This window comes from Anopheles coluzzii, chromosome 3 (assembly GCF_943734685.1).
Source record: "Anopheles coluzzii chromosome 3, AcolN3, whole genome shotgun sequence".
Lineage (NCBI taxonomy): Eukaryota > Metazoa > Arthropoda > Insecta > Diptera > Culicidae > Anopheles > Anopheles coluzzii.
In genome coordinates this window covers 11,398,785-11,420,585 of record NC_064671.1, presented here as the reverse complement: position 1 = coordinate 11,420,585, position 21,801 = coordinate 11,398,785, and the positions used below count along the sequence as shown (strand labels likewise).

The following is a 21,801-nucleotide window of genomic DNA, read 5'->3' as shown; positions in this document are numbered from 1 at the left end:
TATCCTCTAAAATCATTTCACATTACACTCATCATAGTCACTCAAACGCAGGCAACACCAGTATCGGTAGTGTAACGCACTTCATACACGCGTGCTCAACATGATTCCGAAAGCGTGGCTCATTGCGGAGACTTTCGATCGCACGGGCAGCAAAAAACGGAACGCACCAGCGACAGATCATACCTGCCCAGCGCGCCCAGGCACACGGCACTCGTCATGAATATTCGATGAAGTAAAAGTGATTTTATAAATTATTAGCTTTCGTCATATTGATGACTGCAGGGAACACCATTTTTGGTGCATTTTTTATGCCCCGTCTCGTACGAAAAGCGACGCAAAAACCTTTGTGCACATGTGGTTTACGCACGAGACACAGCAATTGCAATCGATCATGATCGTGGAGGAAAAGTTGTTGAATTTAGAAAAAAATCATAAAGAAAATAGTTTAATTATTCAATACCTAGACACTCTGTTTTTTCCTCGCGCTCTTAAGCCACACTCCCCGTGCGGTGACACACATCGCAGACGCGTTTGACGAGGGCGTTTGATGTGGATCTTGGTGGCGTTTTTTTTTGCTTCTAAAATTTAGAAACCAATGCTCCAACGGACAAAGAAAACTGTACAAGTATGACGTTCACTCCACCACAGGAACCCGAAGGTCGAACACGTGACATGTGACATGTTTACACGATTAGTTGGTGCGTCGTCCCAGCAACGAGCAATGGCGTAGCCGCAGCATGGGTGTTTTGTGCTAATTTGCATATTTAGTACACTCTGACATAGTTTTCGCTTGAGGCAAACACACACACACCTATCGCTGCGAGCAATGTGAGGGTTTTGTGTATCTTTTCGCTCACTCCCGGCCTTCCGGCTGTTGTTATTGTCACTTGCACGACGGAGTGAATTTTATATTTTTGCATTTCAACATCACTGTCGGTTTGGGTTTTTTTTCGTTTTGTGCGTGTAATGTTTGTGTCAGTTTAAAATTAGCTTTGCCTAAGCACAGCTTCACCGGCACAATCAGGGGAGGTAGATCTTGATTTTCAAGTGACAAGTGTTGTTGCATAAACCGTTAGATCTCAGTCTTGGTTAAGCGTGCAACATTGTAATGAAAATGATAGAAACGTAGCACAATGTTTACAGAGCAGCACAAGTTTGCTCTAGCGTATAGGTTTATAGATTAAAAACTTAAAATTAAGTAAAACAAATCAAAATTAATAGCAAACAGTAAACAGAGATCATTCTTCTAATGTCAAGGTTCCTCGCCTGCCGTCGCATTCAAGTCTTTTGAAAAACCTTCAACGAAAACCAACTCATTTACCGCCTCTTTTAATTATTGTCGTTCGTTATCACCCAGAAGGCTAAACGTGCTGCCTGCAATCCTTCCGAATGAACTGATTTGTCGACTGGTTTGCTTTACCGAGCACGCCTATAATTGAAGCGCGCCTTGATTGCATTCTACTATCACGCCCAATCAACCTTTGGGCTCGTTTGGAAACACACTTCGACCGATCTGCGGCGCTCAGTGGGCAACTTTAGATCTTGTCAACCAATTTGCTGCAGGCTATGGTGCAAAGGTTGCAAAACAACGTCAAGCAAGCAAACTTGCGGCCAAACAAGGCGGCAGTGTTGGCAGAAATTAAAATATTACACGAACCACTCATTATGCGATCGATCGATATGATTGTAATTAAAAACAAAGCGTACAAATGGATTTTAATTTACAGCGATGACGCCTTGCGGGCATGATAGCAGGCACAGGGGAAAAAGATTTAAATGCAATGGTTAAACAATTTTACGTTGATTATGTAAGGATTTTATTACATTTTTTCGTTAAAAAAAAGTCACGAAACTTACCTATTTTTCCTTTTTTTCTTCTCATTTACAGGTACGTTACACCATCCCGGAAATGCTGAAGCGAAACAATTAAACGCCACCATCATTAAAGTTTTCTTCCGAAGACGTCAAACCTTACTTATAGCAAAAAAACCACACCAAGTTGTCTACACCAGATGTAAAACATGCCATCACTTTGCTACGAAATGCAACCAAAGCACACACCAAAAAAAAACAGAAAACTTGAACTCATGCATAAAATTTACCCATCCATTTTCCCCACCGGCTGCTCGCAGCTTCTTGTTGGCGACCCTAATTTACGACCACTGATGATCGCCATTAATCGCAACACGTGCCAACAAACTCCCCACTGGCAACTGGGCAACCAGCGCATGGGCGATATCCCATCTTTTCACACGATTCATTGCGCGAAGGGCGATCCCGACTTACGGATGCGCGCAATCCATTCATTCACATTATGCATGCCGCCGAAGTTGGGGTCGCCGAAATGAAAACGTCAAGCGAGAGCAGCCACTTTGGCGGGTAGGGAAATTGTAGCCAACGCCCGATCCCGCGTTCAAAAGGGGGACGGGGGGAGGGATGAATTTTGGGGCCAAACTGGCCATTAATTTTGCCCGACAGCTTGCTGTCAAACGCCATCCGCCATGAGGAAGAGTTCACGTGGTCACACGATCAAAACGCACAGTACGGCGGTATTAATTACGCGTGTAAGTAGCTGCGCCACCTTTGCCGTCGTCGGTTGGTGGTTGTTATGAGGAGGGGCCCCGAAAAAGAGATGAGCCCTTTCAAGACAGCTTGGACAGGAGTAAATAAACAACCGTTTACGATGGAAAAGCTGCGGCTGCTTAATGATTTGTACAAATGCAAACACAGAAAAAGGGGGAGACACGTTTGTACTTTTGTAATGCGCACAATAAATCTCCTATTTGATTTGATTACATTAGCCACCCTCCCGCCACCAATTATAAGCGTTATTTAGAGCGTAAAGTTGTTGTTGGCGCAAGTTGTTTAGTCTTCGCACACTTGCACTCGCTGTGAGCGCTGTGAAATCGAAATCGGATTAAGTTTCGGGCATTGTCGCGTAGGGTTTGCCCCTTCGAACGCTCTGTTCGCCTGTGCGTATGTGTAACACGTAGTTGTCCCTTCGGTTTATGCATAACCGCATCAGCTGTGGAAGGTGTACCAATTTTGAATTTCGATTTAATAGAGAGCGTAAAATGAAAGCCGATTATGCTTAGTTTCGTGTCACAGGTCTTGACATCTTGTTGATTCGATTAGACACAGGCATAGTTTAACATTCAAGTATGATGCTCTCTGTAATCTAAAGTTAATAGATAGTGCAAATCCATGTATATTATTTGGTTGATTGTTGTATTTTCCATTATAAACATGAAACTGCTCTAATTTCTGCTACTGACTCTGTTAATGGGATTTCAAGGAGTTCCCATAGCTGTGGGACACTTTATTGACTCTTTCATTCGTGAAATGAACTAAATGTAATGGCAATTGGACGCTATAGCACCCTTGTTGGACAAATCCAACAGGAATTTCCAACGAGCCTGTTCAAAAAGCGTGCCATCGAGTCCAATTTCCAACTAATGAAGTTCACTTCCAATAGGAAAGAGTTAAGGAAGTATCCGACAACTATGAGAACCCCTGGAAACTCCTGTAAGGCTTTATTTGCTTTGCACCATGAAATATAATACTCAAAAGTAAAAAAAAACATCAGTTTAACTGAAGAATTCATTTTTGTTGCTTTTCTTTAAGGATAATTTTACATACCTAAATTACGCATCAATTTGATTATGTTTTATATTATAATATTTGTTTCGAAATTGGACCTCAACAAGGAAAACATCATTAATTTTTTTCTCCAAAAACTAACATAAAACCTTCAATGAAGGCGATGGTTCCAAAAAGGCCTTCACTTTCTTTTGCACTATCAGACACGTGAATCGCGCTCGCCGTTCGCTGTAGGTGCCATCAAAACCACTGCCTGCATTTTAAACTACACACTTCCGCTTTCAAACAAAGCAAGCGTGCCCACCCAATAGCAATTGCATCGACAGTATTGCATCCAACATTCATCGGTTTTCGAACGAAAAAAAAAACTCGATCAATTCAATGCTCGTACCTTGACCATGCAACCGTCCTTGTCGCGGGTGTGAAAACCGAAGAGAGGTTATGCAAATATTCCCCTCCCCCCGTGCAAAAAGCTACTTCGTCTTGCTCAACACGGCACCGCAGGAAGGAAATAAGGTTAAGCGAAAAAAAACATTTGCATTTGCGTTGTAACTTTCTTGGCGGGGCTTTAGGTGTGCTTCCTAAATACTCTCTACAGTTACAGTAAGGGGGAGGTTTTTGGAACACTTTCGATTTTAATTCACGGAATTCCATCCATTTCTTTCAATCCCGCTTCCCGCCCGGCATGGGGGCAAGATCAATGGGACCAACCTGTGCGCGCCCGAGATTGAAGTCAACGCGAGTGACAAAATTGCGCAACCGCACGCGATCGCGTATCTTATTCAAATGGCTTGTCTGGATGATTTCATCCCTCCCTCCCGCTTTGCACGGTAGACACAGTGGTTGAAACAATTCACAAACTGTTGCAAGCTGACGCATGGCCGTCCGGCTGAATGGTGTCTTATTTTCCATCTATTTCTCTGTATCCTTTCCCTGTTTTATCTGCTGATCGGTGGTGGTTGCTTTGTATGCTTCGCAATGTGCACAGTAACGTTACTTCAATGGAATTGGCACTAGCAAATGATGTTTATCATTCGGCAGGGAAGGGGAGAAACAAACTATATCATGGTCATTTTTACAACCCTTAACATTCGTTCGCATACATAAATATGATTTCGCAAAAACGAAACTATGTCCTGGAGCAGTGTTATGATGAGTTTGGCGTAACGCTTTACTTTTGCATCTATGACAAAGCACATATAGTATTTTTGCTGGAAAGCTTATTTATTCCTCAAGATCACCTCATTCCATTCAATCAGACCACAAAAGATCTACTTTATAATTGAAGAATAATTCGGCTTAACATTCAGTTAAAGCCCTGCCTGTCCAATCATGAATTCTTCCATTCTGATGCAATGCACAGCATGATATTGAGATTAATTGCTGCCGGTTTTACTCGCTGACATTTTCATCACTGTGTGATATTTCTCTAAAAACCATCATCCCAACACCAACAACACCGACACGCTCCTTACCGTTTTTTTTTTGTTGTTGTTTTCGATTAAGTCGTGTCACGTTCACGAGTTCAACCATCTTTCGACATGCATTCAGTTCTGCATTGGTCTGCTTAGTGGATTCGTGTCAAGCTCAATCGCTTCATGCCACGCATTCCACGCCAAACCACCCTACCCAATAAATTAGCCAAGGTCCACACAGTCACAAACCACCGCGCGCGAACGATCCTCAAGACTCCTCCAAATCGCACAATCATGTCTCGCGTGTTATGTTTTAATAAAGCGGCCCACAGCCAACGCCAAACGGATGCCTAAGAATGTAATCAGTCGCAAACTGGCCGCACGGTGGCTCCGCATGTCGCACACATAGAGGCAGTGTAATTTTTAATTACGATCAGAACGATCACCCAGCACTCTAAACTGACAACTCGATCGCATCGCTACGGCTGCTTCGGCTTGGCGCTCGTTACGCGCGCGGCGCATCTGTCACGGGGTGCCACGGTTTAATGTTTCGCTAATTAACACTGCGATGATTTTGCACAGTCCGTTCGCGCTTGGAGCCCTATCTCCTCCTGTCCGATCACTATGTTGCATCTTGATAATGGGCAAGGAGGGCCAAGAAGAGGACGAAAAAGAAGGGGAATTGGTAGCTAAGATGCACCTGATACAATGTCGACTCTCGGCTAAACTTGGCTCGGCTCCACACTGCGCCAAGCTGTGTCCGGGTGCGTCTTGAGCAAAGACTCTCGCGATCGATATGGTCCATCCTGTGCGGGACTGGCATGAGCGTCTCCTTACGGGGAAAGATATAATTGCTGTCGTGTCGTTTGAAACATGGGAATGATTGGTTCAGAGCCGTGGAAGGAGCTCTTAGTAGAAATGATTTCTTAAGTATGCGTTTCATCCTTATAAGGCTTTTTTGTGGTTATAGGCAATAATTTTGAAGTTGTAGTTTAAAATTAGAGGACTAAGCTGACATGCTCAATCCATACAAAACATCACAAAATTATAGAAAAATAATGCCAATTTGCTTCATTAGCTACGTACATAACTGTACAAAATACATCTAGACCTCGTTTACAACTGCAACCTCATTTGAAAAAAATCGGGAAATGAAATAAAGATGTGACATGTTTCATGGTAACGTAACAACTCTTTTTAAACGAATCTCAACTAGACAAAAAATCACATTGTGCTAGAATGAAGTCTATTTGTGTAGGTTCCATCGTCCGACTGAACCACGTGCTAATTCTGGGTTTTAATAGCAAATATGATATGCCCTTTGAAGGCGGTCCCGTAGTACAGTCATCAACTCGCATGACTTAAAAACACGTCCGTCATGGGTTCAGATCTAGAATGGACCGTCCCCTCGTAGCAAGGACTAACTATATGGTTGTGGGATCTGAATTAAAGCTCTATGGCCTTTATAGGCTGACATGTAGGCGTTACACCGTAGCTAAATCGTTACACCAATTAGAAGAATAGTTATTTTGAGCATTCAAACTGAAAATGTTCTGCAATGGGAAACCAAACTAACCCAGATAGACATTCTCAAACATGGTCTTAGAACAACCAACTCATAATTAATCAATCTTGTTTGACATCATGACATGGCAGCAATTTGACGTTTAGATCATTTTCTTCAATGCAATCGGAGAAAGCGTTTAGCCATTGAGGAATCCTTGGCCTAACAAATAGTGGTTGCTTTCTTTACTAAACTGCAATGTGAAGTGTTTTTCCTTCCTCGGTTTGCAATAGAAATCCTACCATAAAATCAACCCAACTGTTTGTATTTCAAACCTTTCAAACTTAAATCCTGGCATAGGTAACTGCTGTGGTATTTTTTGCAGCCCAAAGCATTACATAAACCATCTAATTAATTGGTGTCATTAAATGTGTCGCTTCGAACATTCGCCAATCTTAAACCAACCGCTTTGCATAAACTGTGACAAACCGGGCCAAAATTTCGCACGTCATGATTTCAAAATGAGAAAAAAGCGGCCTCCATGCGAAAGAAACATTTCATTTCGCTAATACGTCCATCACGCGTCTGCTTAAACTTCCGTCTTTGCAAATGTACTGTACCAAGCAATAGCTTCCAATCCGGCACACTGCCACGATGTACGTGATCGGGATTTTCGCTGCACTGACGCACGGCGGAATCTTGTGCGCGATCTACCCCATTAAGCACAGCTCCCCTGGGATAACTGCCCGCCGTGCACTACAGCTTTCCATTCCACCGTCTGCCATCAATCGGTTGTTTTTTGTATGTGTAACAGTGGCAGTGACGGCAGAGCGGACAGCCCGAATGGATAGCACTCGTTACTGGGAGCTTGTTTGACTAATTAAGCAATTATACGGACACCGTCCTACGCGAACGGTGGTTTAGCTTGGGCCATGGAATAAGTCCACGAACCTTATACATTCCTTATACATTTGTGATGTAATGTTTTTGCTATAATCCCCGGGAAGCAACTCAACAGTACGCTACTACTCACGACGCCAAACCTTTGCGGCGATTGCCCAACCTCAGGACTTTATTCTTGAGGAAAAGATCATCTTTTCCACCGCCCCGGATCGAGGCCGGATCAGACAAAGCATCAGATCCTTTTGCCGGTTTCATCCGTACCCAGTTGCATAATGGCATTTTTGGTCGGTCACAGGCCTGGGAGATGCCAATCCTTTTTTCCTCCCCCATTACTATATCTATTTTAATCAATCAAGAAAGCAAACTGCACCGAAAACAAAACACAATACACCTTCCAGACTAGATCGTACAAGTCTCCTTCTCTCTCTCTCTCTCTCTCCCTTCCATCGCCGGCTTGAGCAACATTACATTAGAAACCGACGGACGGATTGATGCCACTGTCCGGGGGTTGACTCTCCCCCGCTTTGGTTCGCCGTATCGGTTTTGAAACCGTACCCAGCCCAACCCGCAAACACTCATTGCAATGGGAATGCATTTCTTCATTTATGAATTCCTGCCGCCGCCGCCATCACCACTGCACCCTGCACTGGGGTGCATTGTTGTTGCACCTTATGATGGTTTAGTTTTTTCGCTACGCAGCTCCAAACCGTCTGGCAGACAGACAGACGGACGGACGGACCGACAGAAAATGGTTCACTATCCGTGCCGGACCGAACAAAGAGCCCATTGTAAGACGTTGTGAGACCTTTACCGAGTTCGTGTTAGAGTTGGTTAAAGTAGTGTGTTTTCTTTTTTTGTTATGCTTTTTTCCACCCTCGCCACTGTGTGTTTTGCGTTTCTTCGAAGAGCGCGCGTTTAAAAAACCACCAAACCAAAAGTTTTTCTTTTCCATTTTTCTGTTTCTAATTCATTCGTGTGGCTACTACCTCCACTGACTGCTTGTTTGTTCACTGGAAGCAAAGCAAACAATCGGCACTGCCACGCTGAAGAAGCAAGAAACAAAACACAACACCACATACACACAGGACCGCTCGTGACGGTCCGACGCTGCTGCATGGAGTCGAGCATTAGTCGAGCATTAGTCGCACGATTCCAGAATTGGGCCCCTGCAGCCCAATGCTCGAATGTGGGTCAGTCCGAAACGGCCGCGAACCACGTTTGTCGGTCGGCACTAGAGGAATGGAGAGGAGTGGGGAGTGCGCAAACAATCAGTGAAACCACCGGAATGAAAACGAGAGCGTTTTCCATGCGGGAATGTACAAAACAATGTGCAGCAAGCAACATGGGCATGCAGGCAGGCAGCGTCGTAGCAATTCTGGAATTGTTACAAATAGCATGTATTGTGCATATGTGTTTTCTTTCATGTTTTATCTTATGATTTTGTGTTTGTTTGCCTCCTGATAGATATCGATTGGTTGTGTGTGTTACTCTCTGCTTTCTACAGTTATTGCATATCTTCAGGCGCTTACGAAGGACCTAAGGGGACATTTATTTCAAAATGCCTTCTGAGTGTCTTTTATGCTTAGCTTTTAATTTAATTGTTGATAGTTGTAACATGATCCTTTCTCTAAACATAATTATAATTACAGCCAACAAAACCATGATTATTTCATATTATTTTTACTTTAGTTTCACCTCGAAGTAAATAGATATGCTTTAATGGCATTCGTACTAATCGTGCCCTATTTAATAATAATTAATTATAAGTAATAATAGTTGATACATTAAGTAGAAGTAAAAAATATCGTTTGAAAACTACTCCCATCATTTTTTTGAAGGATTTAAATTAAATAACGTTCAAGAAGCAGGTAAACTACATTTGTTTTTATTTATTTTTTAATATTTTTTTATTCATTTGTTTGCTTTTTTATTTTGAACATAAACCGCAATAACATTAAACAATTATAACAGCGATAATTATATAAGAAAATACATACTATTTATGTTCATATATTTCTTGAAAATCCAAAATATCTAATGTAACTCATAAGGATGTTAAGAAAATTCGATAAAATGTCTATCCAACATTACAAATACAAGAGGGCTAGAAATGAGTTCAAAAGAATTATTTAGATATGTTTCATTGAGCCTTAAATTTTGAATTCACAATTATTTCAATACATTTAATGTTAGAGGTCAAGCATGACTTATAAAAGCTCTCATTTTCGTCCTACAAATAAATATATTTTCAAGGATATTATTAAAATTTTAAAACACCCCCTTATTTATAGCACCATGCAATTTCGTCCCAATTATTCCACTATCAATACCCTCGATCAAACGAGATAACTACTTAATCGGCCTGAACGTTCGACGATGTAGCGACATTTCCTTCCGGACCTCGTACCCCACCACGCTGCTTGCATAACCTCATTTTCGATAACGACAATGACATATGAGTCACGCACGCAAGTCCTTCCAACAATCGAAGGTCCTTACCGATGTGATCTATGCAAAAGGGAGGTTCGACAGGAGGGGACTGCAACTGTTACAAGATACCGCATTTACCGCTCATATCACGATCACGGCTGGAGCATACAAAGTCGCTGGCTGGAGGTTGGAATAATATTTCACCCGACCGGACCCGAGAAGGTGATCAAATGGCGGGCGGCCGGGCAACGCCATATAAGTGGAGCGATAATTGTATCACCGCGTGGACAAGCGAGGAGAGTTTCTACCGTGAGAATGGGAGGGCGGTGGGTGAGGTGGCAAAACTAAAACCCCACATTTAAAGAGACTAAAGAGACTGGTCAGCCTTGAGACGGCGTTGCCAGTCCGGCGATCGGTTGCAGCCCGCATCGGTAGGGCCTAGGCGCTATCTACACGCAGTACATACACACACACACACCCCACGGAGGGCGGTGGACGTATTTTTTCACCCGCTCTTTACCCGGTGCCACCATCCGTAAGGTAGCCCATTCTCCACCGGCCGTGTTGAGACATTTGTGCAAACGGAAAGTACTGTTTCAACATGTCGCACAGATCGTGGATCGTTGTGCAGGGGCGTAGTGGATTTGATGGTCCAGTTTCGATCGTGCCAGTACTCGAGCTGGATAACCGCTGCCAGTGGGAACTGTTGCCACCGTCGTCCAATCCGGTCCGATTTGAAACAATGTGCAGCGGAGGGAGTGCGTCCCAGGCAGGCTGCACTTTGCTTCTTTTTTCACATTGTTGCATTAAACTGTCAGGGTCGACGTGGTTTTGGGTAGCGATATATAGAACAGTGGGTTTTATTTTGTTAAACATGATACGATCGGGCAACGGGTTTCATTCTTCCAACGGGTTCCAAGGCGTGCATGTGCGGCTCTATAACGGACGCACTTGAAGTTGTTTGGATTGAGATGTAGCCAAGATACGGCGGAAATAAGAAACAAAACAAATTAATCGAAAAGGTTAACACGAAAATAAACGTTAACTTGCGGGAATGTGTTACTAAAATGGTTATCGATTGATTTAATGTAATGTTCAGTTGAGACAATGAAAGGTAGCGTTTAAATGGAATGGAATGTAGCCGTTACATTTGAATTGCTTCATTGCAAAACGAAGTTTATTCTTTTGTGTTTTAAGAATGCCTTTTTCTTCTTCTTCTTCTATTTGGCGTAACGTCCTACGCGGACATGCCGGACTATACAGGCTTTCGAGACTTCGAGAAGAATGTCTTACAAGCTTCTAAAATTCATCTCAATTCATTCGACTATTTCTCGCACACCTTAACATTCGATTTTTGTAGTAATAACTCTATTACAACTGTAATAACTGTAATAATAACTCTCTTGGTTTACATTATGTTATATAAATTGAATAATTCACTGACCATTTTCTACCCGATGTTGAATTATGATCTCACGTAGAATTATCGTTTGTAATTCATGTTTAAACTATTTTTCAGCAGTTATTGATTCAACCTATTGTCAGTTTCATATAAAAGAAGGATAAATGATTTAATATAGAGTAGATTGGTACATATAAATTAACTCATTTATTTGTTATAATCACAATCAATGAAAGCATAAGTGCTAACGCTAGCCTCCCAAATGCATTCAAATATCCTGAAAGATGGAGAAATATAACAAATTAAAAATACTTAAATTATTTTCTTCACTTAAAAGATTTTTTTAACAAATTCCTGTATGTTCGTTTGTAAATCGATTGATTTTAAAATGCATTTTATTTGCACTTAATCCCTATAGTATTTTAAGCCGAGAGACTCTAAAAAAATGTAAGCTAGAACGTAGAAAGCGTCTTTACTCATATCTTCACACTTTACAGAAAATCATGAAGAAAAAGTGATTTTAAAAAAAGAAGGTGTTAATCATTTTTTGAATCAAATATGTTAAATATTTAGTAAGGATACGTCATGTATATTATTATATTTGTCTAACGGTATAAAATAAAAAAAAGATAGCTGGCACCCATTTGCTTACATCAAAATCTTATTCTTTCTTCTGAAACAACAACATCAGCCAACAAAACCTCGCTTCAAGGACCATATTTCACGGTCTGCATGACTGCACGGTCCATAAAACACTTCCTACGCATTTCTGCCATTTCCGGCAGACCGAAGCAATGGCCAGACCGCAAAATAAATCGACAGTCGTTGATGAGATAACTTAGAATGGTTTCCTTGACACTAGCCGCCTGCCTACAACAAATAACCTCCACAATATCCCGACCCTTGGACAATTCCACCTTGGAGGGGAAAAATAATAACGCTCCCCAACCGGGCTTCGCCCGCTATTCCTCGCCTGGCCCAAACCCGGCCTCAAACCCATAGTTTGGTGCACCAAACAATGCACTCATAAACATTTACCTTCGGGCATGCCGAACCGGAGCGCATTTATGCTACGGTGCGGTACAAATTCACCAACCCAACATACAGCGTTCATGAGTTCCCGTCCTTCGTCATCGCTGCCACTCGAGTTCCAGTATCAATTACATGTCCCCATGACACGGTCGTGTTCGCTCCGGTTGTAGGGGCATGGTAGAATGGTAGAATCGATTTGGAGGTTTCTTGCTCGACTTATTTCCAATTTGCCCTATTGCTACACACGATCCGCAGGATCGAAATCTGAAGCCTCTCGAGGAGGGGTGGAGGGCGCCCAATCGACCAATCAGTACGAGCCCCACCCAGGCACCGATCAGGCAGGCGGCGGCAGTAGGACTGTTTGGAAATATCGCAAAACGTAGAGCGGAGTTGCATTTCGGTGCAGTTTACTGCACGGTGCACGATCGACCCCGAAAGTCCGAGAGCTGAGCGGTACAAGCGCTCCTAGCGAGGGGTGGAATGTTCAAACGGAGTGTAAAGAATTTCCTTCACCTCTCCCTCGTTAACTTCCCTTGAAGTTTTCCTGTGCGGCTAGCGAAGGTTCCTTTTCTGAAGGGGAGTTCAGTGCACGATTTAGAGTAGCTGATCGCTAAAAACACCATTGGGTGTGGCGCTGCAATGTTTCGACCCGCACTCAGCACGGTACGGAAAGTATGCAGATTGAACCTTGGCTAATTAAACTCACGGTTGCTGATGATTCGGTTCTAGCGCGTTGTGTAACAATGCAACATAAAGCATGTACACCGAAAGCTCACAGCAACAAAATATCACAATCTTCACCCCCGACAAGGATAAACCTTGCAACCGGACACCCTGCAAAGGCAAAATGATTTGGCCCAACAATGGTGGTGCCTACTTGTGCTGTACTAAAGTGAACACACACTAAAGTGAACACTTCCAAATCCGCTGCTTCGCTGTGCGCACCCCCCAACACTACCGCGAGGTGTGAAGCACTTTCGTTTGCATTTTATTAAATCGTGCAAAAGGAAGTGACCGTAATGGAGGCTCACACTTTTTCCCCCGGGGCCTGCCGCATACAATGCCACCAAGCAGTGGCAGTGGCTGGGTGTAAAATGCAAAACACAACCACCGACCGGCCAAACGGGCAACAATCGAAACTAAATCGTCCGTGAAACGAAAATCGGCAAACATTTGAACGTACACGGAGGGAGGGATGGTAAATGAAGCGCGTTTGTGGGAAGCGCCCGGCGTTATGGTTTGTTTGTCCGCTTGATACTGAGAATGCTGAAAATTGAATTTTGATTGAGTCGATAAAATTGCAAGTCCGGTTGGGGTGTTTGTTTGTGAGGAGTTTTTGTTTTGTTTTTTCTTTGCACCTTAAGTATTTACCATCTATGATTGCGAATGGGAATGGGGCTGTTGTAAAAACAAGGAAGCAAGCAACCGAGACGAATAGAGATAGTTGCAGCGGCTAAGCATATACTAAATCAGGAAGTAGACTGTATCGCTTGAGCGGTTGCATCGGAAGAAAATTTGAATAAATTTGTGTGATTGTTAACAAGCAGCTTTGTATCTTATCTGTTTTAGGGGTATCTGTTTGGTAATTTTCCCACTCCTACCAGGAATCTAAGTTTTTTGTTATAAATTGAATTTGATCTGGCATTCAGCAAAATATATAAAAATAAATACTAAATGATTTCGAAGCAAACGACCATGAGGTATCAGTCATAAAGACACAAATTTTAGATGGTCTGCATTGTGGTTTAATGTTTATTTACAGTGGCCGGCAATATAAAGTGGCCACTACTTACGATTTTACATTTTTTCCATGTATTCCGTGAAAAATGAAGTTATTGTACTGCTTTATTTTTTGATACATTGTTCGTGATTTGCTTAAGAATGCGCAGTACCATAGCATGACAAAAATGAGAAGCTTGCTTCAAGAAAAAATATTTTTTCCAAAATTGATCAAAATCACTGTGCCAAAATAAAGTGCCCACTTTATTCATTCTACAGAAAATATTTTTCTGAACAAATATAACACCAAACTTATAATTTATGTGCGTTCCTCTCGCATTCTTTACATGTTCGAGGATCTTTGACACAATTTATTTTGTTTTATTTGCACATATTTGGCATTTGTTCTTCTTAGGAGTATTTCAGAGCTTTAACATATTTTGTTTTTCCTAATCACGTCATTCTCACCATATTTGAATCAAAATTTGCACACGAAATCTCGATAGGGTTAAAGTTAAGACTAACTGGGAACCATTAAAGTAGTTTTATTCGATTTGATTGAAAAAAAAAATTAAAAAATTATTCGTGTATAACTTGAGTCGTCTTCCTGTTGTAACATAAATTTATTTACTAACTCCGTATTTTTCACAGAAAAACAGATAAATTCACACAGGATGCTTATATATGTATAAGTTTTCATTATGCCGTCGATTCATAATATGCTCCCCACTCCTCGCATAGAAAACCCCTCGCTGGTCATCACATTGCACCCTTCATACATACAGGTTTGTTGGATCGCGTCTAGTTATTTTTGAACATCAGTTCTAATTTGGACTCATCTGTCCAAATACCAGTTTTTCAACAATCTAACGATATATCTGAATGTTCTTGATCATATTGAAGCCAATTGGCTTTGTTAGATTGCTGTAGCTCGGGCGAGGAAGTTGAAGGACGCCACATCTAACGGGCAGTAAATTACGAAAATTGCAATGTGATAGCTAGGGGGTGTTTATCTTTAGGAGTAGCGTAAAAACTGGTGTGAATCGAAAGTACAACTATGGCTGATACCTTTTTTAACATTCTTCATCAAAACTTTGGGATATTTCTTTTTAAAAAATGGGGTTTGAAAACTAAAAACATGTTCCTACAGGCTAACATCTCAACACACACAATCAATACAAAAAACTTTTCTCAACTAGTATCGTATAAAACACCTTGCATGTCCTCCATGAAGTCTAAATCTTGGTTCCATCGAGAATTTGAGGCAGATTCTATGTGCGAAGGTGGATAAAACTGGTGTCACAAACAAATAAATTTAAATTTATAGCTCTTGATAACGCTTGAGAAGAACCAGATGCAAAAACTAGATGCAGAACTGGATAAACCTTTAAAAATTAGAAAAAATACGCCAAAGATCCTCGAACATGTAAAGAATGCGAGAGGAACGCACATAAATTATAAGTTTGGTGTTATATTTGTTCAGAAAAATATTTTCTGTAGAATGAATAAAGTGGGCACTTTATTTTGGCACAATGATTTTGATCAATTTTGGAAAAAATATTTTTTCTTGAAGCAAGCTTCTCATTTTTGTCATGCTATGGTACTGCGCATTCTTAAGCATATCACAAACAATATATCAAAAAATAAAGCAGTACAATAACTTCATTTTTCACTGAAAAAATGGAAAAAATGTTAAATTGTAAGTAGTGGCCACTTTATATTGCCGGCCACTGTAAATAATGCAAAATATGAAGTTCGAATAATATGTAATTCATTGTATGGCTATCTCTTAGCTATAATATCTTATCCGAATTCCTAACCAACGTCTATTTTGAGAACAAAAATCGTTGATATCGTTAATATTGATATCAGATTAAAAGCATGTTATGTTTAAAAGCCTGTTGAACCTGTGGTTTGCCCTTGACAAGTCAGATAAGATAAGTAAAAAAATGAAACACCAAAACCCTGTAAACACATTTAAATAACGTTTTTGCAGGGCCTTATACAGCCTAGGAAGTTTAGCCAATTTCAGTCTAATTACTGTTTGTTTACTACTTTATTTGTGTAAAGACCGGGGGACACTGTCCGTACTCGCTAGTGTAATTTCGATTTTCACTAGCGCACCTGGCGGCGCCTGGTGCAAGCTTTTTTGGCCATCGAGAGAATGGTCGTGCCGGATCTCAAAATAAAGTATTACTTTTTTCGATGCGAAAATGGATGCAATGCATGTAGAATATGTGTATCTACCTTTTACAAAACATTTCTGGTTCGATTTAAGTAAAAAAACATGGAAAAATAACAATTTTTCGGAAGCGGCTCCAAATTGTTTCACAAAATGCTTCGGTCAGCCGCCACCAGATGCGGAAGTGAAAATCAAAATTACACTAGCGAATACGGACAATGTCCCCCGGCCTTTAGAGTTAATTTTAAATACAAACAAAAACATTCAAGAAAATACATATCAACATCATATCAACGACCAAATTTCTGTTATTTGATCTACTGGACGACATAGAATGGTTCAACAAAAAATAGTGGTAGTATATGTTCACATGCATTCCCCTTCAGCCTTGTCACAAGAATTGCCGTCACTAATCCTTCCATTTAACAACCCCACACCATGTTTCGTTGACGTGAAATCATGCACTCCAAATAGTTTAGCCTCTTCCACGCTCACTGAAGCAGCATTCTTCGCTGTCCAGACCTTCGCTTGCTACCGGTTGTCATGTTTTTTTTCTTCTTCTGCTTCTAATACATTTATTAATCTCATTTTCGCCTCTCCCCACACGCCCCAGCTCACACTCTAGCCGCAAATGCGACAGAATTGGAGTGCGCAAGGGAATTAGTGTCATAGGTTGGTGCGTGAGTCGATTGGATGTGTTGGTCCTGGTCTTGCTACTTTTCTATTTGCTGTCATTCCAGTGAGCAATTAAACGCAAGACAGGCACGTACTTGATCCTCGCATGACGTAACAAAGACGCTAGCGCCACACGCGTTTGCGTTTCGTTTCTCACGCTGCAAGTAAGAAAAAGGGTTTGTCTCGAGAGGTTTGCGCTGATAGTGGACAAGGGTTTTCAAGGCGTTTTTTATACCACGTTAAGGTTCCACATAGGCTATAGTGTATTTCGCTGTTTCACTTTCCCGCAGTCTTTATTGCGTAAATGAAGGGCAGAAAAAGCACAGAATGTCCCCTGAAAGGCTCCTGCACAAACGTTAATAAATCAACGATCAAACCATCACGCCCGCTTAAAGCTTCAACAAACACAAAACTTTAACATGCTCGATGCGCTATGTTCCTGTGTGCTTGTCGAGGCATCCCTTCAATGTTCTGCCTGATTCCCGAAGGGGTTTTGATTTTCCTTTTCTGCTCCCAAGTATCACTCCGCGCCAGCACCGGATGCTGTTTATGTTTGGCAGTTAAAATCGACCCCATTTCTACCGCATTCAAATGTAACGATCGCTCAACGTGTATGTGTGTAGTGTAGATACGACCGAGTTCAACCGAGTGCACCGCTTTGCCAGAGGACGAAATACACCCCGGAGGAAATACAAATTACGCTCAGCCGCTCAGAAGAAAACCAGCAAACGGCGTTTTTAGCTTCCCGCAGGCCGCCGACGACATGATCCCCAACGCCCATGCTCGCGTTCTTTGTGTGCGGCGCAGCACATTAAGTTTCGCTGTGTCGTTCGATCGCTGATCGCTCAACTGTACAAGCGAAAAACCCACGCTCACGAAGCGAACAGAACAAACTGATTTCTAACGATCACTCACTCACGCTATACAATCCCACCCATCCACCCCCTCATTCCGGGATCCGTTACGTTTGCGTTACGTTTGCGCAGGCTGGAACTAGCTGCCCCGAGTTGGCCATTCTGAAGCGCCGCACTGGCCGCAAGCGACGAACCGACGACCGATCGACAGCAAACAGACAGCAACGCCTCGCGGGCAACACCGGTTGTATAATCGGCCGGCTTGATCCGATTCTTTCGCTGCCACTGCTAGCCACTGGTAGCCCCCGCACTTCTGCTTGTCCGTGCAGGTCCGGCACCGAATCCTCATTAGCCAGCACGGCGCATACAGCGCCGACAGCGGATTGATTCCGGTGCCGACTGGGACCGGCCCGATTACGGCAAACGGTAACGCTCTGTGTAATGTGGCTTGCCACTGGCGGCCATGACTCACACCACGAGTGTCCCGTCAGTGTCCGTTCTTGCGAGGGGGGGGGGGGGGGTGCAAACAATTAGCCCCGCGAACGGAACGACGTTTTTCTCGCGCCCTGCTGTAGCGGGTGGATTTTATGGAGCACAAATGAAAATGTCAAAAGTGAATGGCGTGTGGATTGATTGGGTCTGTTTGTGTACTGGTGTACTTGGAACAGTCGAGACCGGAGGACCATAAATCTAATCCTGGTGGGCTAAGAGATTCGGGTGATCGAGGGTTAGAATTTGCGCGAGAGATCTTTTGTGTTTGATTGCTGCTAAGGCGATTTGTTAAAGGCAGATTGTAAATATTCTCGACGAAGTATAGAGGACCATAAACAACTCTCAATTCTGATATCATGCATGCGAAACTAAGCGACTGCTTGTCGAAATGTCAAAACACTCATTGCCCTTAATTCATCAACACACAACAAACACACACACACACACCTCTGACCATTAAAACACCATTCATCAGCACCCATAAAGACATCATTGCAACAGATCCTAATCACCTTACCAGCTGCAAGATCCGTAGCGGGTAATGCGATCGTGTACCAGCGATCTCTTCTCATCTTGAGCCTTACCTTCTAACCAAGGTGTCTAAATGCAATCACTTTGTGATCGCTTTTTGATCATACGAATTGCTTCTAAGTGTTGACGCAGTAAATCCGTTCACTCTTCCGCAACTCGTCCCAAACGGCCTGCAAAACGGTAAACTGACTCCTGCCACTGCGGAGCATCAAGGGGTTTAGCAACGGAAGAACCAGTAATCCGATGCCCATTTTGCAAAATCAAACCCATGCCCATCGCTTTGCAATAAACGGTTCATTTACATCGTTTGCACAATTCATCCGTCAACTTCCAACCCACCGTAAGCTGAAGAGGGTCAACCAACTCACCGCTCCAAAATTGGCCGTTGAATTCTTTTAACGACCACTTTCAGCACAAAACAAAAACAAAAGCCCAAACAACTGGGCAATTACGAGCTTAATTCGAAACCAACCAGCCATTACACCGGTCGATCAAGAAACTGTCCACCCCACGTACAACAAGCGTAGGAGGAGGGATATTATACTATTGGTCAGATTGGCTGATCTTTGGTCACACCAAAAGCGGCGTTCTTTCGGTAGCAAATCGAGCAAAGCCTACACGCAACACAATCCTACTGCAAACCGTCACCCAGGCAAGGTCATTGGCATGTCCAATCTTGATAGCTGTCCGTGTCCGGCCAGCTCAGCTTTCAGGTGACTCACTGTTCGGGTCACTGATCCAGGAAGTCTAACGGGGGTGGACTACCTTTCACCGGGACCCAGCAGGACCGTTCGATCGCTCCAAGAACGGTTCTCCAATGTTCGGCTTGATTGTCCTGTCACTTCGCTGCGGACAACCAACGATCGCTCGTCTCAGATAATTTGCCAATTCAAGCCAATAGGGTGACACCGAAAATGGGCTGGCAGTAGCGTGCAAGCAGTAAGAATATGATAAGCTTTGGCGCAATGGATTTGTTGCACTTCTGTAGCTCTCGTTGGTGCTGTGGTGAACTTCTAGGTAATAGAAGAGCCGTCCAGGGCAAACAGAACATAATTCCCGACTCGTCCGGGACAAAACCGGTACCACCATCTATCAACGGCTCGGGATCAACTAACGGATGTGCACGGTGCCATGTTTTACGACCGCCGACAAGCCAACTATAACGAAGCGGTATGACATTACAATCGTCGCCCGTATGCATCCGCTTATCGTTGGCAATTGCAAATTTCCAATCCGGCCGTGTCTATTCCCGCGACGACAAATTTATTTACACACCCGCGTGTACATTCCTTCGCTTACATTTCGCATCGGAAAACGCGGTGACGCCCCACACAACCTACGCAAACGTCGTTCATGGGTCGCTTTCACGGTCATGGGCGGTAACGGATGCCTTCCCGTTTGTAGCACCAAGGCACCTATCTCCCAGTTGGCGCTACACACGATCGCATGTAGGCGTTGTAGAAAAAAGCAAATAAACACCACCCTCCCCCTCCGTATTGAGCAAGATTTATCCCTCTGCGTGGCGTTCCAGCCCCTGTCATGGATCGAAGCTATCACGCTGCCCACTGCTGCAAGCTGCAATCCATCCCGATGCGCGAGTGTCTTTGAACTTGAACTATCTTGGGATGCGCGGGATGATCACTCACGACGCACCGACGCATCGATGCCAACGACCCGGCTCGGTCACGTAACGCTTGTTGCAGCCGCCGGCTTTCCCAAACCTGCTTTCCCGCTTTCTGTCGACTCATCCTTCGCGGGCGCGCGTGCACGGAGCTTTTATCACCCCAAGCGACGAACCCCGTAGGTGAACGCATCTTCACCAGGGGGGGGGAGCGAATTAATGATTTCAATTAAGTTGTAAGTCTTCATCCGACACACCGGCCGTTCCCATGGATCAATGCCACCGGTTGATTGTTCGTGTGATCGTATGGCCCCTCTTGTACCTCCTCCTTCTCCCGAGAGGAAAAATAAATTTTACCAATTCTCTCATCGGCACGACGATTCGATGTCTGTTGGTGAATCCGATCCGAGCGTCCATTTCGTGGCCGTGCCGGTGGTTCTATTCAAATGACACAACACTCAACGCTAATGGACAGCCGCCGGCCGCCAAGCGACGGCCGTTTGTGTGTTTTCTGCGTTTGCGGATTCTATTGCATTCTAGGTTTTGGTGGGCTGGGTGGGAGGAATTTATTTACCCTTCCAGTGTTTATTATTCGCGTGGGGCCATGAATCGACCCGCGGGAAGGTGAATGCGATTTTGAACGCAACGAAATGGTTTGCGGTGGGAGAGGCCGAAACAGTCGGGTGCCATTTTATTGCTTAAATAAGATGAAAACGAGGGACATTGTTGGTATTAAATAGGAAAAAACTTGTTTAAAGTTTGGTGAGTTGAGGTATTGAAAATTATTTCCTTTTTTTAGTATAATATCAATGTTAATGTTTGATAAGTGTATTTGTGAAAATAATCAAAACGTCAGAATCGAAATGCTTATTAGGCTTTAATGTTACAAAATTTCCGAAATATCTTGTCCTGAGTCATATTTTATTCAAAAAGTCATATATAGGTGCCTGGAATACAGATCAATTAACCACATTAGTAACTATATTTACAATAAAATAGCAATACTGTGTGAGCTTTTTGTACATTACATGTAACTAAGTTATTTATCATAGATTCTTTATCTCGGTTTTACGCTGCATGACTGATCATACGTCTATAAAAATAGTTCTAAGTTATAATCGAAGTTGATTCTTTGTTATCTTTTTATATAATTTCTTATCATTTTTATTTATATTCTCTTTGGATATTCATTTAGAATGTTTTGAATGGTTTTGGCTCACAAATCCATAGAAATTCAGAATGTCTGATTAATTTTAAAATGATAAGGTTGATGATGATGATGCTACAAGTCTGCGCTTTTCGTAAAAAGTTCAGTATGTTTCATTCAAACCCTGATTCTTTGCTTCGAGAACCAAACAAAAAGGAGTACCGATGTTTAGTAACAGCTCAATTTTAAGTATTCATTGTCAAAATCGATTCCATGATTAAGTGAACAGATGTC

The 21,801-nt window shown here is 42.7% G+C and overlaps 1 protein-coding gene across 1 annotated transcript in view; it reads left to right on the top strand.

The window, feature by feature from the left end:
* The window catches only part of LOC120955993 (mucin-17), a 141,480-nt gene that overhangs the window by 99,880 nt on the left and 19,799 nt on the right, over positions 1 to 21,801 (top strand). The gene's annotated exons all lie outside the window — the stretch shown is intronic.